This window comes from Podarcis erhardii (assembly GCF_964252035.2).
Source record: "Podarcis erhardii genome assembly, chromosome: 1".
Taxonomy (NCBI): domain Eukaryota; kingdom Metazoa; phylum Chordata; class Lepidosauria; order Squamata; family Lacertidae; genus Podarcis; species Podarcis erhardii.
Genome location: NC_138497.1, coordinates 77206065 through 77233503, shown reverse-complemented (window position 1 = coordinate 77233503; position 27439 = coordinate 77206065). Strand labels below are relative to the sequence as shown.

General features: G+C 42.1%; 2 long non-coding RNA genes across 2 annotated transcripts; one reads left to right on the top strand and one right to left on the bottom strand.

Annotated features, from left to right (window-relative positions):
* Window positions 1-26008, top strand: LOC309337867. Its single transcript, XR_014154555.1, has 4 exons — window positions 1-89; window positions 1419-1585; window positions 21479-21581; window positions 25882-26008. It is a non-coding gene; the product is annotated as an uncharacterized lncRNA (long non-coding RNA).
* LOC309350234 lies at window positions 6876-8428 on the bottom strand. The gene is made up of 2 exons (XR_014160302.1): window positions 8121-8428; window positions 6876-7743 (listed from the first exon to the last, which is right to left on the bottom strand). It is a non-coding gene; the product is annotated as an uncharacterized lncRNA (long non-coding RNA).
* Window positions 26009-27439: the final 1431 nt, after the last annotated feature.

Here is a 27439-nt window from a genome sequence, read left to right as displayed (position 1 = left end):
TCAGACTGGAATTAAGTGAAGTCAGAGAAACATAGAATTCTCCTACAGATCGAAAAAACATACAGACAGAAGAAACAGGAACAAATCAAGTGAGCAAAAGTTCTCTGGAAATAATGGCTCTAACTTTTGCCATTGAAGTGGATATCCTCCCACACTGTAAATAAAATTGCTGTTTTTATTTATTACCCAGTTTGGGTGGCTTCCTTATGCATGTGAGATCTCTGTTGTTTCTATATATGCAAGAGTTTCCTCATTCACTTAAAGAAGGTGCAGTTCAGCATATGTATTCCTTCTAGAAACACAATTATCCCCTATTTAAGTGAACAGAGGGAGTCTGATTGGGTGGGGTCTTCACATAATGTAAGGAGCCAGCAGGCTGGAGTCAAATAATCAGAGAGCAAAGCACAGGCACTACTAGGACAGCTCACAGGGCCAGGGACTGACTAGTCACCACATTGTCCCCCTGACATTGGCAGGAAGAGAAATCACAGCTAGTCAGTCCAAGAGGAATCACAACCCTCTATAAGATCTCTTCTACTCTTTGATCTAGTGTGGGGGAAATGTCCTTGAGAAAACGTAGCCCTGGCATTTGTCTGCTATTCCATCATTCACCATGGCCTGCCTCTGATCCACATCTGCCTGGTGTGGTATCTGGCTTACCAGCCCCTCACAATGTGTTCTGTACCTTGTTGTTTCAGAACCTGACCACCTTCAAACTCCTGACATTCCACTTTGCCTCTGTCTGATTCCATTCTGGTGCCACTTGCCTCTCTTAGCTTCAGGCATGCTGCAACTCTAAGGCTACAACAAAATGTGAAAACCTTATGGCTATGAGCACCACATATTTTTAGACCTCCGTGTGTTCAGCAGAAAGGTCTGCACAGGGTTTCTAAGCATGTTCTGCTGAATATGCTTAGAAACTTCCCTTCAACCAGACACCCCAACTAATTAGGGCTTCTGATTGCAAGGAGGTTTCCAAGCAGGTTCCGTTGAACTTAGTAATTCTGTATAGGAATTTATGCTAAATTTGAGACTGCATGCCTGGGGCCCCTGTCCCATCCCGTTTTCAGCCCACACACATTTCAACCCCCAAACCTAATTGAGGCTCTAGCTTCCTGCTTACCAGTATAATTTCAAAAGCTATCAAGAAGATCTTAAACAGCCACATTTTCTTGGAATGTCCCAAACCCAGAACAAAGTTATGCTGAGAAAGAGATAAGGCACTAACAAGGCTAGTGTAGACGGCTAATCTTGATGTGTGAATGAGTCAACAGCAGTCACAAGTCTTTGCGTTTCAAATAGCTGTTCACCATGCTTTAACTGCTTTTTGGCTAGCCAGCCAAGAGAAAAGCTCGTTCTCCATAGGCCCATTATATTCAGTTTAAGCAGTTGTATTTCTGTTCCTGAATCTATTCCAGAGTATGCATCACAGAAAGTCCTCTATGCCACCTACACATACACTTAAGGTGACTTGCAACAAATTAAAAACAACAACACCAGAGCCCTGTGCTTTCAGATCAACTGTTCAACATCCTGTTTCCCACACTGATGAACCAGATGACACTGGAAAATCCACAAGCAAAATGTGAGGCTCTACCCTTCTCCTATTGTAGTTCTCCAGCTATTGAAATTAAGAGGCATGCTGCCTCCAATCTGGATAGCCCCATAGCTATCATGACTAGTAGCCATTGACAACTTTTCTTCTGTTCATTTGCCTAATTCCATTTTAACACTGACTAAACTGGCACCCATCACCATGTCTTATGCTAGCCAAATCTATAACCACTTCCTTTGGTTTGTCCTGAATCTTCAACCATTTTATTTTAAAGTGTATGTGTTGGGGGGGGGGAGCAGGAGACCATGGTTCCATTAGCACATGGGTAGGCAAACTAAGGCCCATGGGCCAGATGCGGCCCAATCACCTCCTAAATCTGGCTCGTGGACGGTCCGGGAATCAGCATGTTTTTACATGAGTAGAATGTGACCTTTGATTTAAAATGCATCTCTGGGTTATTTGTGGGGCATAGGAATTTGTTCATTTATTTATTTTTTCAAAATATAGTCTGGCCCCCCACAAGGTCTGAGGGACAGTGGACCGGCCCCCTGCTGAAAAAGTTTGCTGACCCCTGCAGAGGTTCCAGGTGTTGCAATGCCACTTCCTTAGTCCTGGCAGAATGAGATTCTCCTACACTGAAGCTTCTGACGCAGTGGGGATTTCCCAGGCCACCTCTCAGGGCAAGTCCCTCTTTTCATCTCCAGTTCCAGTTAACAATTGATAAGCTCCTTTGTTCTTTGGCTCCTGACCTGCTTTCTTAAGTGTTTGACCAATATGTGAGTTTCAAGGGGTTTGCACTAGAATCTCTAAGGAAGGGTGCTGAAATGTGGTAAATATATTGTAATTGAATACGGAAATAAAAAGACTGGTAAGACTGTTGGTTGTAAGAATAAAGTTAAGGTTTATTACTCGAAGTAAACAAAGGCATTTTGAGTGCAGGGTTTACTGTGGCCTGTATGGGGCCAAGATGTTCACACTAACACATGCTAACTCATACTGATTAGCTGTAGGTAATTAAACTTTGAGAAGCTGCGGGAGTGAAGAAAAAGTCTGACAGGACGTAATTACTTTACCAGCAAGTAGTACCTAAAAGAGAAGGAATCAGTGAGGAGACAGAACTTTCTGTCTATTCCCCACCTTCACACACATACTGGTTCAGGTAAATAATTGCAAGCGTTATTGCTTCACTCCCCAAAAAGGGGAGTCAGGCCATGAGGTCATGATACCAGCCTAAGGCACTGGCCCACCTATGAGGCAAGGTGAGGTGACCACCTCAGGTAGCAGGATCCACAGGGACAGGAGATCCCAGTGTAGATCTTTATTCCCCCCATGTTCCTGATGCAGGTCTTCACTCACCCCTTCTTCCCTGGCAGAAAGTGGGGAACCATTTTGTGGTTCGCCTCAGTCACCAAAATGTCTTGGGCCAGCCCTGCATTTGGATTGCCTTCTCCATGAATAATAAGTCAGGCAAAATCCTAGAAATGAAGGCCTGGGAGAGGCTTGCCTTTCAGTCTACCTTTCTACCAAGAGGCAGGACTACTGACTCTCCCTGCTAGTACATCTCAAAGAGCAGAGGAGAGGACACGGGGGAGGGGGGAGTCCTTATAGAGTGAATGGCTTAAGATTGTTCATGAAGGTAAGGCTGTGGTTGCAGATATCAGAAACTGCTGCTAATTCTTTTGCCTTGGAAATGTAGCACTGTATTTTTCCACAAGTAGTATTTTTCCTGTAGTTTACATACTGTTAATTTCTACTTGAGTCCCACTGCTTTTAAACAAGAAAACAAGATTCATGGGCCTAGGTCATGGCTCTGAAGTCAATCATAGGTAAGATATAATAACAACCAGACATAGCTGGAGGCATTAAAAGTAGCTCAGCAGGTTTTCTGAAAGATATACCATTGCTTGAATGTACATGATGATTTATGTCAACGTGAACTGTGACTGCCTTTGCAGTTTTGTCCAGTTTAATCCAGGATGACAGTTCAAATATTTCTTCAGAAATGTCCGGAAGAACAACTATTACTGACTGATCTTATTTCTTAGAGAACTTATTTGTGTTCCTCAGATGATTCTAATTTTTTTACTACATTTCTGGTTGATGGGATGGACTTACATGCTCTTTTACATTTTTGGTTGTGGGGTGAAAGTAAGAGATTTTTAGATTCTTGTAGATTTGTAATTTTAACTGATGAGTCAGCAAACCAAAAGAAAACACTTTTGATTACTTAAGTATTATTATTTTTTTAATGACAAATGTTTAAAATGATGGCCTTCTCCCACACATATAGGAACACAGGAAGCTGCCTTTTTCCCTAAAAAATTGCTATCATGTACAGGAAAAAAAGGCATAAGGACAGCTCCTGACCAAGGAAGTTGGTGTGGATGGACCTGTCTTAAATGGGGAAAGGACTTCTATCTGTTTTTGTAGGGAAGGGCTTGTTTGCTTGCAATCCTACTGAGTTACAGATAAGGCAGTCTGAGAATGACTGACTTTAAAAGCAGCAAGCAGACTTTAGTACGAGACTCCGTCCTCTAAATTGTGGGGTGCCAGGTCATTGCTCAATTTGCCCCATCCTTAAAGTTGCCATAAGGGGTTTTAATAAGGGGTGGTTCTTTATTGATTGGTTGGCACTGCCTGCTTGGTTAGTGGTGAATGATTTTGGCAACTTGACTATGTTTAGCTAGATATTCTATAGTGGATTAGATAGGGCCATTATTATACACTCTATTGTTTCTGGTTTGCTGTTGGATTTTTTTGCACTCTGGATAATGTCTGACAATATATTCAATATTGAATAAGATAGGGCAGCTATTCTACTGTTTCTGGTTTATCTTTGCATTTTTGCCAGCTGATTATGTCTAACAAAATATTCTTTGCTGGATAAGATAGGGCAACTGCAATACAGTCTATTCTTTCTAGTTCTTTGTATTTCCTGCAAGTGTTGGTGTCCACCTTTGACTTCTGACTTGCTCAAAAACAAATCAAGCTGCTACATGTGTTCCCGCAGTGTTTGATGGAACACTTGTTGCATGTCAAAGCTGCCTGCAATGCCAGACATTACCGTGGGCTAGGATGAAGAGATGGATGTAAAGTTGGGCAAGCTTAAAGGGGATATTGCCAGTGGGTTTGTGTTTTTATATGGGAATGGAGCTGTAAGTTGGACTAGTCATAAACAAAATTCAGTAGCTAACTCTTCAACAGAAGCAGAGTATGTCTCTGCTGCAGAAGCAGGGAAAGAAGCACAATGTCTTAACCAGATTTGAAAGGATATGGGAATGCCGGATTCTAAACCCCTTAAGCTTATGGAAGACAATCAGAGTTGTCTGAAATTGGTGCAATCAGAGAAGATAAATACGCATTCTAAGCAAGCAGACAAAATGTTACACAATAAGCGATTTGAGCCAGAAGGGATTTATTGAAATGCAGTATTGTCCAACAATGGAAATGACAGCTGATATTTTAACAAAGCCTTTGTCAAAAGAAAGTTTTGAGAAGTTACGTGCTAAATTAAATTTGATTAATTCAAATTAGGACATGGGTGGCGCTGTGGTTTAAACCACTGTGCCGCTTGGACTTGCTGATCAGAAGGTTGGTGGCTTGAGGCCCCATGACAGGGTGAGCTCCCATTGTTCGGTCCCAGCTTCTGCCAACCTAGAGTTCAGAAGTATGCAGTGCAAGTAGATAAATAGGTACCGCTCCGGTGGGAAGGTAAACGGTGTTTCCGTGCACTGCTCTTGCTTCGCCAGAAGTGGCTTAGTCCTGCTGGCCACATGAACCAGAAAAACTGTCTGCAGAAGCGGACAAACACCAGCTCCCTCGGTCTGTAGAGTGAAATGAGTGCCACAACCCCAGAGTCGTTCATGACTGGACTTAACTGTCAGGGGTACCTTTACCTTTACTTTTTTAAGCAAGCAGACAAAATGTTACACAATAAGAGATTTGGGCCAGAAGGGATTTATTGAAATGCAGCATTGTCCAAAAATGGAAATGACAGCTGATATTTTAACAAAGCCTTTGTCAAAAGAAAGTTTTGAGAAGTTACGTGCTAAATTAAATTTGATTAATTCAAATTAGGCACAGTGAGAAGGGAATTGTAAGAAAAACACTAATTTGATCAGTAAAATGTCTGGCATCTGGTAGCTGGGGCTTTTGTGTTGTGCTCTGGAATTGGCCTCTCCCTTTGGGTGTTCAGTTCCGTTACAGAGACCAGCAGTCATTCTTGCCACATTCTTGCCTCTTGATGTTGTTTTCGTTTTCCTCAGATAGTATGTTATTGTGTTACAATCAGGGGTGCCAACTTGGGTCCCAGGTTATGGGTGCCCAATGGCACCTACGACATAACATGATGTCATGACGTTGTGACATCATTACGTCAAGTTACATCAACATCATGCAGCAGCACTTCTGAGGCCTGGCAGGACCTCCGACACAGCTTTTGGTAGAAACTGGAAGTTGCATTGGAGCCTGCATTGTGGGTGCTGAGTATCCACAAAAAAATAATAATTGTGGGTGTCCAGGCCCCCAGGCCCCCCTATCGTTGGCACCTATGGTTACAATTTTCTTTATTATTAAAGTTTTGTTTGACATGTATGTGAGCTGCTTACTTTGCTAAAAGAAAAGGAATTCTGCTGAAGAATGGTGGAATATCCTTAACTGGGTGAGTGAGGGGATATTCCCAGTCTGACAGGAGGACTGATTTTTTAATCACCCCCATCATCCACAACAGTTCTTGCATTTGAAGTTGCAACTGCACTGGTTACGAAGTTTCAGCCTTCCTGGGGTAAATTCCCATGGCCATTTCCTCCTGCTTGAAGTCAATATGAGTTGAATACTTAATTGAGCTTGTTCATTGTTGAACAAAACTTGCAAGTGGTTCAACGATTACTCAGATTGTGAGTCAAACTATGTGGTTGCAACCTTTTCAGTAAAAGTTTGATCTCAGATCTCCCCAGCTTTAATATGACATGTGATATCAGGAAAAGGGATTCAATAAAAAATATCATCTGTAAAGTATATACACACACTAAAATTCTACCCACTTGTCTACAACTATATAATTAAGAAGATCTTGTTTCATACAAGGGGTACAAACAACACAAATATGCCTAATGAATAAGAGAAAGATTGTCCCATAGTGGTATGGAGTTATGGAACACAGAAACCTGGTAGCCATAGTTACCTTCTGCTGTTTGTCCAGCAGAGAGATTGGATGGACACACACACAACCCTAATCTCTGAGTGGTGTGATATTGCAGGGATTGTGGGTGCTTACCCAGGGTTTGTGTTTCCTTTGGAATAAGGCACAGCAGAGAATGTGTGTTGTATACATGGTTTATTTACACACATATATAACCTCAGCCTACAATGGAGGGGTTCACAGCGTCACCGCCCCAATATGGTCTTGTTTCTCCCATAGCCACATCAATGGATTTAATGGCCTGTCACCCAGGTGATCACCTCATCAGAAAGCCAACCAGGCTTATATTTTAACACTGGCTGGATCCAGGGGTTAGAAGGGTCTTGGTGTACAGCCTACTGCCTCCCACAAAAAACCCCATAAAACACGCACGCACGCACGCGCACACACACAATCTGTACTTCTTCCAAGGAAGTCAGGGTGACATAGATGGCTCACTCCTCCTTTTTTATCCTCAAAACAATTGTGTGATGTAGGATAGGCTGAGAAACTCAAATATGTAGGTTAAGCTGAGATGCTGATCCCATATCATCCAGTGAGCTTCATGACTGAACTGGGATTTGTATTTTGGCCACTCTCTACTCTGGTGCAACCTTTGGCAACTTAGTGCTCTACAGATGGTTTGGACTACAATTCCCATCACCCCTAGCCAGTATGGGCATGCTGATAGGAGCTGTAGTTCAAGGTGTCTGGAAGGCACCAGATAGGGGAAAGCTGCTCTAGCAACTAGACCACACTAACTCTCAAATGACAGTAGACTGAAAGTGAAATCTGTTGCTTATCATCAATCATTAAACACTAAACCTTTGAAACAGTAACATCATTACATCCTATTAGCATCTTTGGCTTTTCTGCACTGGAGACAAAGACCAAGGCTGCACTTATCAACCCAGAACTTCCTTTCTCTGTAGAAACATGGGAAAAGTCAACACACTATGATTGCAGGGTAAACACTTACCGGTAATACATAGGTTTCCTGATAATTCATCTGAAAGCATTTAAATTAACTTAAAGGTAAAGTAAAGGTACCCCTGCCCGTACGGGCCAGTCTTGACAGACTCTAGGGTTGTGTGCCCATCTCACTTAAGAGGCCCAGGGCCAGCGCTGTCCGGAGACAGTTCCGGGTCACGTGGCCAGCGTGACAAAGCTGCATCTGGCGAGCCAGCGCAGCACACGGAAACGCCGTTTACCTTCCCGCCAGTAAGCGGTCCCTATTTATCTACTTGCACTTCAGGGTGCTTTCGAACTGCTAGGTTGGCAGGCGCTGGGACCGAGCAACGGGAGCGCACCCCGCCGCGAGGATTCGAACCGCCGACCTTTCGATCGGCAAGCCCTAGGCGCTGAGGCTTTTACCCACAGCGCTACCTGCGTCCCTTTAAATTAACTTACTATTTGCCAAATGCTTAGAATCTATACTGTTAGCTCGCCAAGATGTATCAACCAGTTGCTGTAGGCCGAAATGGCCAATTTTGTACCTCATCCCCGCCCCCCAAAGCCCCACTGCAGAGTGAAAGGGAGTAGCTACCACTACTACCCACACAAATTGGTTCTCTGCTGCATTCTGGCAAATGGAAAATAGCAATATCTATTGGCGTTATCTCATGTGTGTTCACAAGCTACTAATGGCTCAGCACAACTCTTCATTGTAAGGAACAGTGACTGTTCAGCTTATCAATATATACAACATGACCACCTGGGCTTCTGGTTTTGAGACTTATCAAAGATTACCCTAAATATATATTTGTACTAACATACAGCTCTCAAAGCCATATTACACACACAGAGGATGAAAGGGCTCACAAGCCCTAAGCCAACAAATTGAGAGAAGTACATTCATGCTGTCATTAAGATATATGCACACAGATTTGATCCAATATTAATCATAGAATCATAGAGTTGGAAGAGACCACAAGGGCCATCGAGTCCAACCCCCTGCAGAGTGAGGCATCCTGGGCAAAGTAGCTGGGAAAGCACCTGCACCACCACCAAATTTTGTTGCTGGGATTTCCTTTCCTCCCCCACTCTAAGCTTAAACAGCTCTTCAAGCTGTTGTGGCAAATCACAATGGACCACTGGGCTGAACTTCACCGCATGTAATGCTCTGAAGGAAAATGTAATGAAAATGATATATAGATGGTACATGACCCCAGTTAAACTTGCCAAAATATACCATTCGTCTGATAATAAATGTTGGAAATGTAAAGAAAATGAAGGAACATTCTTTCACCTCTGGTGGACATGCCCTAAGGTGAAGGTCTTCTGGGAAATGATATATAATGAGCTGAAAAAGGTATTTAAGTATACCTTCACTAAGAAACCAGAGGCCTTCCTTCTGGGTATTGTCAGCCAGAAGGTGTTAAAGAAGGACCGAACATTCTTTATGTATGCAACAACGGCAGCAAGGATACTCATCGCAAAAAACTGGAAAACTCAAGATCTACCCACTCTGGAAGAGTGGCAGATGCAACTGATGGACTATATGCAACTGGCCGAGATGACTGGCAGAATCCGTGACCTGGGAGAAGAGAAGATGGAGGAAGACTGGGAGAAATTCAAGAAGTATCTACAAAAACATTGTAATTTGATTGAATGTTAAGAAGGATGCTAGATTATAAAAAACTGGCCACCACTAAATTAGATTTGAAATTTGATGATAAGTGAGACTAAAGAAAATATAAAAAAATTTTTGGAAGAAGTGTTAGATTATATTTGAATGAGTGGACATGAGATTGTAAACAAGTTGATAATTTGTTTGGAAAAAACTTTTAACGATGTAAATGGGAGCGGGAGACGTGAGGGAGTCCAAAGAAGGGATGAAACTATGTCTGTGATAGAAGTAAGATTGTTTATTATTTGTGCATTTATATTTAAAAACTTTAATAAATATTTATAAAAAAAAACAAAAACATACAGCTCTCAAAGCCATATTACACACACAGAGGATGAAAGGGCTCACAAGCCCTAAGCCAACAAATTGAGAGAAGTACATTCATGCTGTCATTAAGATATATGCACACAGATTTGATCCAATATTAATCATAGAATCATAGAGTTGGAAGAGACCACAAGGGCCATCGAGTCCAACCCCCTGCAGAGTGAGGCATCCTGGGCAAAGTAGCTGGGAAAGCACCTGCACCACCACCAAATTTTGTTGCTGGGATTTCCTTTCCTCCCCCACTCTAAGCTTAAACAGCTCTTCAAGCTGTTGTGGCAAATCACAATGGTACTCTCCTAGATGACTCAAAGTGCTGGGTTTGACCTATAAAGCCTTAAATGGCTGAGAACCACAAGATTTCAAGGACTTCCTCTCCATATGAACTGACCTGCAATCATCATCTGAGGCCCTTTTCATCTGCCTCCTCCATGAGAGGTCCAGAAGGTGCCAACACAAGAATGGACCTTTTCTGTGATGTCCCTCTGCTTGTGGAATGTTCTCTCCAAGGAGGTAATGCTTAAGGAACTGCAGTCTTTCACCTTAAAAAAAAGAAAGAAAAAAAGAGAAAAGAGCACCTCCCAAAAACAACAACAACCCAGGTCTCCCTAGGGACTATGCTGCTGGGAGGTTTGAACTGTTATAGAACTGTTTTGATAACTGGGCACTGTGGATTGAAGTGGGGTATCATTGGAGGCACCAGTGAACTGGAGCACTGTGTGTTAACTGTACATGTGCTCCTCTTGCAATTTGTGAAAAGACAACTGCCATTTTTCAAGGAGTCTTATGAGCGATGGCCATTCCACCCCCCTCCTCTGGTGAAACCAACAATGAGCATTTCCACAGAATTCACACAGTCAGTCTACCAGTAGCCTCAAATGCTTCAGTGGGCAGTCACTTGGGGGGTTGCCAAATATATTCACTTGTCTGAATCTCTGACATTCTTTCCTCCACCACCATTTGTTTAGTCTGCATCTAGAAGGAAGTCTCATCACAGTTCTGACTCTCACTTTATCTGGCAAGAATCGTACGACAGAGGACCTCAGCTAGAGAAGAATGAAGATAAATGAACATTGGTGCCAAAATTCCAGGACATGCCCATGTGTATTGTAGGCTGCATCATATCCTTGTTTAATATTGTTGTTAGTACTCATGGCTTCACATGGGCACAACTTAGTAAAAACACCATTCTGACGTCAGACATCAAGGGGAATTTCCTTCTATTACATTCAGCAAAAAATGAAAGGAGGTCGTCTTTCTTAACTGATATTAATAACTAACTGATGTTACAACACAAGGAAACAATCCACATTTGCATGAGTCATAAATGATCAGAAAGAGAGAGAAATACGTCTGTCTGTCACATCTATTTGAAATATAATCTGATCTGCAAACAAAAGTGCTAAGAATACCAAGATGAGTCAATTTAAGGCCAGAGCTTCTTTCATTTTGAACTTTGTGTATTTGGGAAAATGCACAGAAAGAGCCTAAAAGTGCGTTGCTGAGTCATGGTCATGAGTCTAGGTTCCACAAATCCCCGTTCTGGGTGTATGCACACTGCAATACTCAAATCTATTGTTTGGAATGGAAAGCCTGTTCAGTGCACACTTCTTATATCTCCCACGAATCTTTCTTGGTAGCTGAAGACAAGTTATATGAACACAGAATTTTATGATATCAGTTGAAACATGCTAGGGCTCTTGACCTGGATGGGACCTTCTCTCTGCTACTTGGCTGCACTTTCCATTACATAAACCACCCGTAGAGAGGAGCAGAGAGGGTGCTGTCCAGGAAGCCATGGGCTCAAACTGCAGAGAACCCCCAAAGTCACTTGTGCATGCCTGACATATCCAGGGCATCTGGGCATTTTGAGCACTGCAGCTTTCATTATGTTTGGATGAGCCAGACATGCACAGGAGTCTCCAATGCCTCTCTAGAGCACATGCCCCTCCTCGTCTGGTAAGTAATGCAGAGTAGAGATTGGTAGAGAAAGTCCTATCCAAATTGGGAAGGGCAGTTTACAGGGAAGCATCTAGCCTTTGACATATTCCCACTGACATAATTAGGCCTTCTTGGCACAGAATTGATTTCTTTTAAAAAGTGATTAATTTTGACCATCCTACATTTTAATGGATCTATTATCATTGGTCACAGGGAACCATCTATTGCCAATTAATCCATTATTGCAGCTCATTAATCCAGAATTACAATTTATTCCATACTTGGGCCACTAATCACTTTGCCTATAAGCAGGCATTTAAAGACTAACCCCCCCCTCCCTGTTTTACCATTGCACTTGTAAATGCAACAACTTACTTTTTAAAACTACTAAGGGGAAAATAATTTATGGCACCTGAAACTTTGTGTGTATTTTGCAAAGCATGAAGGAACCAAGCCATTAAAGGTCTCATAGATTTTCTCTTGTTTTTCAAAACCAAACCTTGAGTTATGACTTGGGGGAAATGGGGAACCATTACCTAATGAATCTAGACTTTGAAAAATAATATTCCCTTGTAGTTTTATTTTGCTTGAATAGGTCTCATATAGTGATGTACATTGAGCAGGTTTGTAACGGACTGCAGGGGGAATAGAAACGTAAGTTTTGTAGTTAAAAAAGCATGCACACATCAGAAGTGCATTATATCTAGTCAATTTTGTTGAATCTTTCTCATTGTGGCATGCTGTTTAAAAAATAATCTAGGGCTCTCAGAAATAATACCAATAGGAGAAATCAAATTATGAAATACAAGTCAGGGTTCAAAGAGCTGTGAACCAAGGGTGGCTTTGGCTAAGTGGAAATTCAAAACTGAGAGTTGCTGGTTTCCCCCCAAAACTAGCTTGCAATGTGGTATGTGAGCTGACTGTGTACAGGAAAAAGTCAAAAAAATTCTGGCAAAATTCTGGCAAAATTCTCAAGCTCTTTGCTTGAGCATCTTTGGTTCCTGTCCTCTGAGACCAATGAAGGCAAATTTGGTGAAGTTAATGAGGGAGAACTTCATTGAAGCAGTTTATTGTCAATGTTTGTTCAAAAATTGGCACTGCTTGATGCTGTGAGAGCAAAGGAGTAAAGTGGCATTGTAAACATTTGATCAGTGATGATAGCTGTGTTTATATTTCTTAAATTAAAAACACAAGACTGCACGCACAGAATAAAAATCACCCTTAATCTTCATGAAATTTGTGGAGTTCAAAGCTTCCCACTGACACACTTTTCATTGCAAAATTCACACATAATTTTGTGTACAGGGTAGTCCTTCTTGGATGTTGTTACAAATTGTCCCTCACAATGCTCCCAAATTTCAATCAGCTGCCACTTGCTATTTTTCTTATGGAAACAAAAAAATCACTTGTAGCCTTAAATGTCCTAGAAATGCATTGAATTTTGCTATTGGGTTGTGTCTACTACCCTAGTCAATAATAGGAAATAAGGGTAGTAAAATGCATCATCATTTTTAAATAGACGAATGGTCTGGGAATGGTCAAGAAAGGTTTTTAGCTGTCAGTAGGTTGCCACAAACCACCAAGGACAGCTTTCTTGCAGGTTTCTTAATGAGGTAAGAAAAACATCTCACAAAACGTTAATTTTAGTGAATGTTAGGTATCATTAGTTCTCAGCTGTAACAAAGTTTTTCCAGACAGTTTACAACAGGCATAGGCAAACTCGGCCCTCCAGATGTTTTGGGGATACAACTCCCATCATCCATGACCACTGGTCCTGTTAGCTAGGGATAATGGGAGTTGTAGTCCCAAAACATCTGGAGGGCCGAGGTTGCCTGTGCCTGGTTTACAACATTTTCAGGACATTCTTTACTTTAAAAGTTTTTGTTGTTTGTAACTGAAAATAAGCCACCATATAGTGGAAATCTCATTGGGGTTGAGAGTCCACCATCTCCTGTGAGATAGGTTAGGCTGAGAGGCTGTGACTGGCCCAAGGTCACCCAGTGAGTTTTCTGGCTGAGCAGGAATTCAAACGTTGGTCTCCCAGGTCCTAGTCCAACACTCTAACAACTAATTGCACCTTACTAGCTTCCTTTGTGCATCCCATTGTTTTCTGTTTATTTCCACAACACTTTCCAAACTTCAGGAAGTCTGATTCTTTTCCAAAGTAGATTTGTGGTGCTAGGTGAGGGCAACAGAACCTTTAATGCAGTTTAACTGGGCAAATGGAAAGTTCCAGTATGTGCAAGAATACCTCCTGTGAAATACTGACCATCTGGAGTCACCCTTCCTGAATTCATTAAGAGGCAGTCAGTGAGGATTTTCCATCAAACACAGTAACATAACACAAATTAAAAAGGGGCAGAAGTTGAGCGCCATGGGGGGAAAGTTTCAGAAGACAGAAAAGTCTGGGGCACTGTCTATGACCAACCTAGAGGTTATAATATAAAGGATGATGGATGGGGAAGTTTGCATCAAAAACAAAACAAAAAATTAAGCAGGCAGCGTGTACCTGTGTGTCCTTAGTTGTTTTATTGTACTGTAGTGTCAGAAACCCATTATGACAGAGGAGTACTTGTGGTCCCATTGATTGTTAACTGTCCTTGGGTGTGGAAGGTCACAGCTCAGCCCCACCACTGTTGACTCAATGTGTGACCCTGGCCAAATCACCCATTCAATCTTGGTTTCCACTTCTGTAAAATGAGCAGGTCAGAGGCTGAATGAGGGGAACATAGCCCTTTTCTGGCAATTCAGTTTCAGTTTATTTGTTGGAAGAAAGGAGAGTCCTCCAGAGAGACGTTGGAACTGTCTTTGCAGATCACCACCTTGTAGCTTCATTTTCCATGGCCACCCTCACACTGTGAATATTGGTGACATACTATGCGGGGCTATTGTGATGGACAATACACTTCACACATCGAGAGTATTATAAAAGATATGCAGCAGTATTTGAGACTGCTGTTAGCTGAGAAATAGAAGCAAAAGTAAGTACCACTGACTTCCATAGCTTTCAACAGGAGAAACTGAAACACGTGTTTAACATTCACATTGAGTAATGGGGTTCAGAGTCACTTAGCAGCAACTGAATCATGTCCATAGTCTTCCGGTTATGTAATGAAGAGCTGTGTCTTTAACATCATTAAAATAAATAAGCAAATAAATTGAATGTCACATCCTTCCCACAATAATTCTACAGCAGGAGGTTTTCCCCAGGGGATGCAAATTTTTGCTGCAATTGTCTTTTACAAGGGACGGGGTGTACAGCCTGGGGGTGAGGATCATAGCTGGCGGCAGGAACTATTAGCCGCTGGCTGCATCTGCCTATCCTAGTCTTAATGCCGTACTTTATTGGTACATAACCACTGATAACCATCAGCACCCACAAGGCGTGTGTATAACTTCGTGAATCTATTTTTGCTATATTAATCAGAAAACAACATAAGAAGTAACTTTCTAGGAAACTGAGAAATTATATTTCATGAAGTATGAATGGGACGCGGGTGGCGCTGTGGGTAAAACCTCAGCACCTAGGACTTGCCGATCGCATGGTCAGTGGCTCGAATCCCCGCAGCGGGGTGCGCTCCCGTCGTTCGGTCCCAGCGCCTGCCAACCTAGCAGTTCGAAAGCACCCCTAAGTGCAAGTAGATAAATAGGTACCGCTTACCAGCGGGAAGGTAAACGGCGTTCCGTGTGCTGCGCTGGCTCGCCAGATGCAGCTTGTCACGCTGGCCACGTGGCCCGGAAGTGTCTGCGGACAGTGCTGGCTCCCGGCCTATAGAGTGAGATGAGCGCACAACCCTAGAGTCTGTCAAGACTGGCCCGTACGGGCAGGGGTACCTTTACCTTTACCTATAGAAGATCTACTAACATGAGATGTTATACTGGAATGTGATGACCAAACTAGCAATTGTGTGAATTGGTTTTTAAAGTAAGGGGGGTATATTGATCTGCATTGGGACCACCATGGGGGTAAAGGGTTAAAATCCCCCCACCCCCACCACTTGCACACCTGCTAGGGTCCAAATCCACATCAAATATCTGGCCATGTGATCATTTCAATAAGGAATCATGGAGCCAGCATGCTATGTAGATTTGGCCATGTAACAACCTCATAAAACCAAATCAAAGTAAGGGCATCCTGTTCTTCAGCTAAGTAGGAGAGCATCTCTGACTTGTTTTACAATACATACCCCCTCCAATTATTGCTGAAAAAGGAGGCATGTTTTGCAGAGAACATTGCAAATGTGGGGCCCGATATTTCGGCTCAGTCCTGGAGTTAAGCTCGTGTTTAAATCTCTTCCATTGAAGCTGGTGGGGTGTAAAAGTGCTGAAATTTGACAAGGAAAAGACCCTGTAGGCTTTGCCTCAGACACTTTGAACCCAAGCATCTAGCTGTGCAAACTGGCTGACATTAGATAGGGTCCTACTGGTTTCAACAAAGACAAGGATTTGGATCTCCTAATTTTCTAAACTATATCCTGTCGGTGAACATTGCTAATGTATAAAGGAGCAAGTGACTCATCAGTGTAATGAACTATGAACACACACATTGCTATTTTTTGGTAACTGAGTATGTTAGGCTATGAGAATAGAGCAACTCTACAAAGGGCATCAGATGGAAAAGCAAAATATCCTGATATGAGGCTTTAGAAAACTGAATCCGACAAACAGAGGGGCCTCACCCAGTAGCAAGGTGAGCAAATACAGGGCGATTTATCTTCAAGTGCATTAAGAATCTTTTGCAGCAAACGTTTGCTGAAGGCCAGATCACTGCACAAAGCAGTACAGCGAGAAGCCAGGAGTGATTAGAAAGTGGGAAGCTCACAGCCTCACCCAGAATACTCACCTCTTAATCACATTATCAGCAAAGGAGGGCTTTTCCTCATTGTTAGAGACCGTGGAATCACAGGGTTTTAGCTTCTCTGTAAGGTCAAAGAATGAGTCACTCTGCTAACACAATGCAGAGAATAAATTTCATTGCTGCACACAATGGGGGACAACAATGTAGACTGGGGATAGCCAGCTTCTATATTCTCAGGGTGATGCCATGTTCTAGCCAATGTTCTGGGAAATGGATGGTGTGCTTTGCTGTGCAGTCCAACTGCCTCTGGTTGAACAATAAAGGCATTGCCACATATATCTATTTAATTTATTTATTTAGAAAGATTGATGAAGCAATCCCAAACCTCTCACAAGGGTGTACATAACTGTAGATGAAACACAGCTAAAACCACAAAACTATTAAAAAACAAATACAGTAGTACCTCAGGTTAAGAACTTAATTCGTTCTGGAGGTCCGTTCTTAACCTGAAACTGTTCTTAACCTGAACCACCACTTTAGCTAATGGTGCCTCCTGCTGCCTCCTGCTGCCGCTGCTGCGCAATTTCTGTTCTCATCCTGAAGCAAAGTTCTTAACCTGAGGTACTATTTCTGCGTTAGCGGAGTCTGTAACCTGAAGCGTCTGCAACCCGAGGTACCACTGTATACATTAAATAATTCTCAATAAAACACAGATAAAAATCAGTATTGCAATTATTTCTAAACACACACTAATGTAAGTAACTGCATTATTTGATTGGTTAGGCTTGCTAATTTTTTTATTTTTATAACCAGCAATATTTTAAAAAATATTGAGGGTGCCTGCCTAATGTCAACAGCAGTAAGTGTTTCACAATTGTGGGGCACAATTATATAATTAAGGCAACATCATTTATGTGTATAGAGCCTGATGAATGTGTGTGCTTCCTATGAGAGTGCCCTCTAGTGGCAGATTAGCAGTGGCCCATTGCCTTTCTGTGCAACCTGTATGGAAAGCAAATTATATCCCATTGTTTCTTCCAGAAACGATTGTCCAGAGCTTTTTTACCCACTCCTAAGAGTGACATGGGTGGCGCTGTGGTCTAAACCACTGAGCGTCTTGGGTTTGCTGATCAGAAGGTCGGCGGTTCGAATCCCCACGACGGGGTGAGCTCCCGTTGTTCAGTCCCTGCTCCTGCCAACCTAGCAGTTTGAAAGCAAGTCATAGTGCAAGGAGATAAATAGGTACGACTCCAACGGGAAGGTAAACGGCATTTCTGTGCACTGCTCTGGTTCACCAGCAGCGGCTTAGTCATTCTGGCCACATGACCCGGAAAAACTGTCTGCAGAAGCGGACAAATGCCGGCTCCCTTGGTCTGTAGAGCGAGATGAGCGCTGCAACCCCAGAGTCGTCCACGACTGGACTTATAAAAGGTAAAGGACCGCTGACAGTTAAGAGTAAAATTAAAGTGTGGAGCATCTCCCAGTTTTGGGATGCAAAATTATTTTCCTTGCTACTGAAACTCTGAGCAATCTTCTTTTTAAAAAAACAACACTAAAGTTGATTAAAACTTGGTGTGACACAGTTGTTTGGTGGGGGGTAGGCGTGGATCTGGCCCATTGTATGTCAGCTTGCCATTTCTGATCTGGACAATGTTCTTTAATATGTTCACCAGGCTCCACACGACCACATGGAGATTATGAGGAGGCATTGGTTCTAGCAGCATCTCCGTATGAAAGCTACTGGCACACCAGTTGCAATTCAAGTGATCATGGCAACCTTTCTGCAGCTGCCAGGATCCTTGCAACACCTTTGTGTCCACTCTTCATATGGAGACATTGGTTCATATATGCAGTGCCTGCTCCAAGCAGTCTCAGACAGGTTGCAAATCCATTAGCAGCAGTGCAATCTTAAATTTCACCCTCTGTTTCCCCTAAGAATAGAGTTTCATCTTCAGATGGTGCATAATCCTCTTCCTACAGCTTAGGGTCTCATGTCACACAAGAGAAGATGATGGACTATATGGGAATGGCAGAAATGACCAGCAGAATCCGAGACCAGGGAAAAGAGTCGGCGGAAGAAGATTGGAAGAAGTTTAAAGACTATTTGCAGAAATATTGTAAAATTAAAGAATGTTAGAATGATGTTGGACAGAAATTAAGTGGTTTCCAGCTGTAATGCCTTAAGAGATATGGAAAATAAGGTTTTGAAATAAGCAAAAATGAATGGTGAGGATTTGCTGAATTAATAATTTGAATTGGAATATAAGAAAGGGAGGTATGAGGAGGTCCGGAAAATAAGTTAAAAGAAAATAAGTAAAGGGAAATTCTATGTGGTTTTTTTGTGTGTGTTTTTTGTATTTTTGTATTTTTGTTGTTCCTTTTCTTTTTGTTTTACAATGTATTATTTTGGAAAATTTCAATAAATATTTTATATATATAAAAAAGAGAATGGGTAGGCAAACTAAGACCCGGGGGTCGGATCCGGCCCAATCACCTTCTAAATCCAGCCCGCAGACTGTCAGGGAATCAGCATGTTTTTACATGAGTAGAATGTGTGCTTTTATTTAAAATGCATCTCTGGGTTATTTGTGGGGCATAGGAATTCGTTCATTTCCCCCACCCCAAAAATAGCCTGGTCCCCCCACAAGGTCTAAGGGACAGTGGGCCAGCCCCCTGCTGAAAAAGTTTGCTGACCCCTGCACAAGAGGGACATACAGAAAAATGTCTGCCCTTAGCCAGTGAATGAAGGACACAGATAATTGTTAGAAAGCTTCAAGTCGGGCAAAACTTCTCTTTTATGATCAAAGTACTTCTTCGGAACTTTTTTAAAAAGAAGGCAGATTATGCCTACTTTTTTAAAAAGATGAAAGATAACTTGGGCTGGAGAACCTTTGGCCCTCCAGATTTATTTATTTATTTATTTATTTGGACTACAATTCCCACCAGGTCCAGCCATCATGGCCAATAGGCACTATGGGAATTGCAGTGTAGCGACATCTGGAAGGCCTAAGGTTCCCCAGCCCTGGTCTAACAATTATTAAAGTAGCTCTGCCTTTAAAGTGAAGCAGATTTAATCTTAGTTACCTTCCTGGGATTCTGCCTTGGAATTTTCTTGTGTTGTTCGCACCAGAACTCCTTGTAGGGAGTCTATCATGAACAACCACTGTATAATAAGCAAATAAAGTAAATATTTTAGTTAGGAGTAGTACTAAACTGGTTGACCCCTTTTCTATGTATAACCATGAACATGATATACTTTATATCACTCCCCAAAAGGTTGGATTGTGAAAATGGGTAAGCATCTGCATTTAGAAGGGAACAGGGTTATTAGTAGTTCATGAGTTCCCCCTTCCTGCCTCACAGCCGGAAATTAGAACTACTTAAACCTCTTTGGTTAAGAATATGCTCTGCAATGATCCTTATTTAAAGTGAAGAGAATTCAGATAACTTTTTAAGAATCTTGAAGGTCCTGTTTTATCATTGCATCAAATGTTTGCTCACCATTTCCTAGACTGAAAACAGGAATTTCTACAACTAGGCCGTTGAGGTAATCAAAAGAGTTCAAAAGATAAATTTCAGCATGAGAGAATTACCTGGATAGGTTCCAGCCATGGGGCTGATTGATTCATAATAATAATAATAATAGCAAAACACATTAGCAAATATTTAAACATTTGGGTCTCTGCCCAGCACCAGAAAAATTTCCGATCAGAAAGCAACTGTCTGTTAGTTAGATAAAAGGCCAGAGTGAAGAGTTAAGTCATGTGAGCTAGAAGGTGGAAATAAAGCTGCAGCCTGGAAAGGCAGAGAGAGAGAGAGAGAGCCATGCCTAATTTCTGCTGGAATCCAAGGCTGTGGCTATGGGGGACGTCTTGGGCTGTGAACCTGTCCATCACAGGCCACAGCTGTCAACTTTCAGATTTGAAAATAAGGGATCAGCAGCCTCACCTGTCCTGGTGACAGTCTACGGGATATCTAACAATCTGGGATAGCAGCGGGAAGCAGCGGGAAACGGAGCTGGGATAAGGGAATTTCCCGCAAAAAAAGGGGAATGTTGACAGCTATGTCACAGGCTCAGGTTGTATATATGTGTAAATAAGCCATTGCTAAAAACACCACAGTCTCTGCTGTGCCTCATCCCAAAGGAAACACAAACCCAGGAATACCTGGAATCTTGCACCGCTCAGAGACTGGGGTGATGCACAACAATACATTATCACCAAGTTTCCTTACAATGAGTTGCAATCCATTGCCAGGTCCCAGTCTTTTAAAACTTCAGTGTTCAGTACATAACGTGCTGCCTAACTACATATAAAATTACAACCTACAAACATGACAAATAGCAATTGTGAAACATGATATCTTAGAACAGAAAGTAGGTGTAAAAACTAGATGTATTTAAAAACAAAGCTACCCGGTGCAGCTCTCCGTTGCAAGGGAAAAGTCTTTTTCTACTCCACTAAGAAAAAACAATGTACAAAAAATTGCTCATTTGAAATGCATTTGGGCCTCTTATATTCTGTCATCAGCCAGATAGGACAAGGTCTGCAGGAGGACTGATACTTCTAGTACTATTTACTCAGGTTTGCAAGAAAATAATTTCAGTGTCAGTTGGCACTTTGATAACATTTAACTGGCCGTTATCAAATGAGAAGGAGCATTTCCAAAAATGGCAGCAGTATAGAATTTGTACTAATGTAGCAGCTTTGAGTTCCAGGGCAGTGGACACTTCTCAAAAACCCATTTTGTTGGTAGCTGTTCATTATTTTTATTTAACAATCTAATATTTGTTCATTTATATAAATTCCTCTCTTATACTTCATTCATACATTTTTCCATTTTCATGTTTCACTCATTGCTTGCATACTTTCATCATTTCTGGCCTTTGATTTAAATAAATCTTTCCAATTTGTTTTATTTTTCGTCTGTCTCTGATTCTTTTCTGATTACCGCTACTAGTTCACTGGAGCAAGCTTACTGGAGAAAAATGGGAGAATCTATTTTCAAATGATTTCTATAAGCACATTTATTTATTTATTTTGCACACTCCAGCTAGTAAATGGGCATGATGTGCATCTGAACGAGCATTCTGTTGAAAGAAAAGGATGGCATCTGGAAAAGCGCCTCTGAGATGTGCATCAAATAGAATTTAATGGTGAGTTTCCATATTTTTATGTGCATTCAATTGCACATTCCGATGTTCATCTGATTTACTACTGCAGTTCCTAAAATAAATGTTAACCAAGACACACTGTGGTATTTCCAGAAAAAATGATTGAAATAACCATTGGTTGGTTGCAGCCCACCTTTCACCAAATGGTCCAAGGGTGGCATACCAAAACACCATAAGTAAGTGCAATGTACAATTACAATCATAAAATTTAACCACAAAACCTACCAATTTCAGAATAATGAAACAGGAGCACAGATCTCCAGGGCACAGCAAAGCAGAATAATCACAGATATCTACTCAGCTGAGGGCCTGGGGCAAAGAGGTACCCCTTTCCAAGGATCCAAGCTTTCACTCAACTCAGTGTGCCATTTATTTGCACCCAACGTTTTGTGCTCCATTATTCAGTGATGACGTGCTGCTAGTTTTACTGATGTGATGGAAATCCAGGCTAAAATGCATGACAATGCAATCTATGAAAGACAACTGGGTGGGGGGATGAAAGGGAGGCGAGGCGCTGAAGTCTGCTGTAAATCTGGTCATAAGAACCCAAGCCGTTAGAGAGGCACCAGAAAAATGAAATCAAAGACAAGCTTCCATAGGTAGCTGTGTACTTTATTTGGGAACTTCTCCATTCACCCTTCAGTGTATAGTGCAAACATTTTCTCTCCACTGAACAATCAGATGACCACTTTGCTATACATGAAACTGCAACACCTGCCCACTCAGTTTTCAATCTACTGTATGTATGAAATTCAGTCCTGAAGCTGGAGCCTACCTCTTTTCCTAATGTATTATTATTATTATTATTATTTTCTTTTTCTACTAGCCTGGCTTTATTTCCTTTGTTTAAATCTACCAGTCAACTTTAGAATCCTTGCAAGCCACATATGTCAATCACAACATTTCTCTGAACATGCGGGTATCAGTTTATGTATTTTTGTTGAACAATGATATGTTGTTTTATCTTTTATAATCTTTACACTGTCGTTTCTCCCTTTTCTAATAATAAAAAAATGAAGTCCCATGTTCAGGTCATAGAAAAGTAAGTAATATGGGCAACAGTATTGCACTTCAGTCAGTGACCCCATGTTGGGTCCATCAATCTCAGTTTAGGCTGGGCATTTTTACCTCATGCCAGCCTATTTCTAAAGCCGTCTGTATTTAATTTACCGCTCCTCCCTCAGTTAAAGGGTTATTGTGTTGGCCTCAGTCACTGAAATATCAGTGGACTGGACTTTTCATGAAGAAAAATGGTTGTTCATGACAGGTTGTTTATGAGGTTTGCTTGATTCATTGATCTAGATCATGTCCATATCTATGTTCACAGAGGAATTTTCCCTAGAAATTATGGAGAGATGTTACCAGCGGACGACTGAATAAAAATATCACATATAATTCTTCCTGAATAAGCACCTCAGAATGCAAATTTAGCAGAGTAAGTAAATATTTTGTGGGGCACATACACAAAGCAGGACTGGCTTTAACATTAGGCTGAGGGAGATAACTGGCTCAGGAAGCAGATGCTGGAGAATGGGTAGCACTGGCAGGATGTTAGAGGACAGAGTTCCATGTGCCATGTGACCCAGTCCAACCTCAACCCCCAAGCTAGCCTACTGTCTCCACATGCAGTAGAGGCAGGGTGGGGCAGTAGTACTTACCTGACTTCCTGTCACCAGCATTGCTGTGACATACTGGGAGAAGGAGATGGGTATTGGCAAGGTCAGCATGGTGCAAATGCACTGGCAGATAACCAGGTTATTAAGAGACTTGTCCCACGGTGATGGATTGCAGCCTTAAATGTTTAGGTTTAGGTTTTAGCAGTAATTTAAAAAGCCAAATAAACTTTCTCAGCATCATTTCCAGGAAAAGGTGAGCATGGTGAATTAAATGGAAAGTCTGAACTCAGAATAGCATTGTGAAAAGCATAGGAGTTTTTTATTGGATTCTTTTCTCTGCGTCATTGGTCATTCATTTAACAATAAATTAAGAGGAGATCCAGTGATCTGATATGTTCTGGGTGGCAGTTGTAAACACAGTTATTAAATCAGGCCAACCAGTATCAAAAAATTGAGAGGAAAACGATGGGACAGGGGACAACTGTGGAATGACTATGGGTGTTGATATAGAGCAGGTAGAACAGCCTCTTCATGAGCTGTGAGAGATAGAAGAAAACTTGGGAGTTTTCAATGATAATCTGATTGGCATCCCTCTGTCTTAATAGACAATGGATGAGTGCACCTTTGCAGATGAAGTCAGATGATTGGAGAGTTACAGAGCCCGCTGTGGCTGTAGAGACATGTTTTGTTGTGGCTGGGACAGATGAAAGTGTCCAGTTGTGCTGCTGCAGATACTCCATAGGTTTACTCCTTCGCCTCTTCTCCTGAAGATGTCCCACAAGACAGTGCGTATGGATTGTTCCTCAGGGTTTACTCCCAAAGCCTTTCTCACAAATGAGTATAGCCGCAAGGCAGCAGAGGTTTAGGATCAGAGTTTTCCTTCTCCTTGATGGGCTACCTTCCCAGGTTGACGAGCCCCACCTGCCCTTCATTTCCCTTTACAGCATGTGCAGAAACTGCCTTCTTGTAGATGCACACACAAATGTGTGCCTCTTCAAAGGAAAACACACATAAAAACAACTGTACAATAAATACAACACCTAAAACCAGTATAAGAAGGTGGCAGCAATACTACAGTAAAATCAAAATCAAGTTTCAAAGAGAGAGATTGTACTATACAGTGGTACCTCGGGTTAAGTACTTAATTCGTTCCGGAGGTCTGTTCTTAACCTGAAACTGTTCTTAACCTGAAGCACCACTTTAGCTAATGGGGCCTCCTGCTGCCGCCGCGCTGTCAGAGCACAATTTCTGTTCTCATCCTGAAGCAAAGTTCTTAACCTGAAGCACTATTTCTGGGTTAGCGGAGTCTGTAACCTGAAGTGTATGTAACCTGAGGTACCACTGTATAGGCTTTTCTTATTTGCTGGAATAGCATCATGGGTGCTTTGAACTGTTTGCTAGTAGCCTTCTTGTGGTGACTTTGCACTTGTGGTGGGTTGTTGAATTGTTGTGTTGCCCTCTAAATCTTGTGCTTGCATTACCAGTCTGTGTTGCAAATGATTAAAGTCAACAATTTGCATGCCTCTCTTGTCTTCTCTTGAACTTCCTGCTTTAACTTCTCGGCAATTCATGATTAACTTGTTGATGGGGGGTGGGGCGGGAGAGGTCTCTGCTGCTGCAATGGTGCAATCGATGAATTCCTCGCTAATTGTGCTACTTTTCTTAATGTTTGGTCACATCTGATTTGCACTCCACCCATCTTAAAAGCTCTCTGCAGGTAATAATAAATTAAAACAATTATCCAAATGCTGTTAAATGCCAACCAAAACACACAACACTGTCAGGATGCTGTCAGCAGCTCCCAGTTGGTTGCCCAGGAAAGTATAAAGACAAGGAAAAGTTTATTACAGTCCTTTTTTATTTCAAACTTTACAGTGAGAGGCTATAGAACCCAGCCTCTTGGATAATGGTGGTGTCCTGAGTGAACCTCCATCCTCTTTTTCTCCCACTTTCTCATTTGTCATTATCATCATCTTCTCTTCTATGGGTGCTGCTAAGTGCCATCTGTCTTTGAGCTCTTTGTTCTCCTACTTTTAAGGTTCACCGGTTTCTGGGAGATGGTGGGTCTGGAATGCTTTCTATGTGTCAGCCAGCTGCTGCTCCGGCTCTGCCTGCTCCTCCTCTCCCATGATTCCCCAACTTTCCCCCTCATCTGCCTCTGAGCTGTGACCTCCCGCAAACCACTGTTGTAAATCTATACTGTCTTCCTCTTCCTCCTCCCTGGAAGGGTTAGGATGGGGAGGTGGTCTCCACCATTCCTCCTCCTCTGCCCAGACCCTGACACACACAAATTGCAGAGTGTACACTAACATGATCTCCATTTTATATGTCAGAAGAAGAAAAGGAAAACATAAAATGTTTGCCTTTTTCCTTTGATGTAAAATATTGAACTTAATATTCAAAAAATCTGGAGATGTTTAGATTAGAAGTCTTTCCTGCAAACAAATTTAAAGGTTCTCACCAACATTTGGGATGCAAAATGTGATGTTCATTTGTTAACTTAGGTGCCTGAATGAAAATAGATTTTTAGTTTAGAGGAGGGTTTTTTTTAATTATTATTATTAAAAAATGTTTTTTAATGGCCACTTACTGTCCCTATGTGAATCTCTCCTGGATGTTGTTCCTCATTGCGAGTTCTTTGCTGCCTTTGTGTTCCACTTATTTAGTACAGAAGAAATCCTCCTTTCAAAGGGATTAGCACAACTGTGGAAGCATCAAATCTCCAACCAACAAGAAATAAGTGGTGAGACATTGTGCATCCCATGTCCAGTAGCACATGCTGGCCTCCCATCAGTTTGTGCTCATGGAAATAATTTGCATCACAGTAGCTTTGTTTCTATGTTGCAGAACATGGGATCATGTAGCTAGCTTCCTGTTCTGCCACAACACATAGAAATCCAGTTTACCGATGCGCCACAGAGTGCACATGCACTGGGCAGAGGAGACATGAACACTTGGAGAACAAATACCTGTGGGTGACTTATGCAAGCAAAGTTTCACGTGCTACAATAAAAGACAGAGATGGGAGAAGTCCAATTGTATCTCATAGCTAGGAGCACAGGTCCGCCTCCTCCTGCTGCCATAAAGGTAAAGGTAAAGGGACCCCTGACCATTAGGTCCAGTCGTGGCCGACTCTGGGGTTGTGGCGCTCATCTCGCTTTATTGGCTGAGGGAGCCAGTGTACAGCTTCCAGGTCATGTGGCCAGCATGACTAAGCTGCTTCTGGCGAACCAGAGCAGCGCACGGAAACGCCGTTTACCTTCCTGTCGGAGCGGTACCTATTTATCAACTTGTACTTTGACGTGCTTTCGAACTGCTAGTTGGGCAGGAGCTGGGACCAAGCAATGGGAGCTCACCCCGTTGCAGGGATTTGAACCGCCGACCTTCTGATCAGCAAGTCCTAGGCTCTGTGGTTTAACCCACAGCACCACCTGCATCCCTCCTGCTGCCATAAGCCCTGCCCTGCTGCCATAAGCCCTGCCTATATATGCTATGTGTGGCCCCTGAGCCACAGGTTGGCAGTCCATGCATCAAAACATTGCAAGCACGTGACATCTTGGCTGTAAAGCATCCAGTGAATTAAATTAAGCCCTCAAAGTGACTGAGTGAAACATGAACTACTCTCTCCTGACTTGCCCAACTTATTCACTTTGAGGAAAGTTTCTTCTACATTCCTATGCAAGGCTTGTTGTCAAATAGCACTTCGATGAAGTGTAGGCTTTTATACTTTATGGTTGTTTTGGAATGAAAATGCAGGACACAGCATAAGGAGATCCTTATCTTGACCTATTTCAGCACACTTAGCAGAAGTTTCTTTTCACAGGCTGAACAGGCACAAAGTACTCTTTGATGCCAACTAGCACAAGCATTGTCTCAAATACACAATATTTCATTAAGGACTGCTTTCACACCATGAAACCCAGCTAGCAGCTTTCGTGCCTTGTTCTGAAGATACAACAAGAACGGAAAATAACTTGCCCTCCAGTAGCTCAAGTGGGCTGTGTGACAATAGCCGTCTCTGTTCAGGCTCTCACCCTCTGTTGAAGTTCAACCCACGCCATTATTATTACATGATAGACTGCTCAGATCACTTGGGTCCTGTTCCAGATATTGCCAAGAGCAGATTGTGTATTTAAGATTTTATTAGGGTTTGCCCTTCCTAATCTCCTGTGTTCATACTTTGCAGTGTGAATCAGTGGTTGCTGGTTATACAACAGCAGTTAA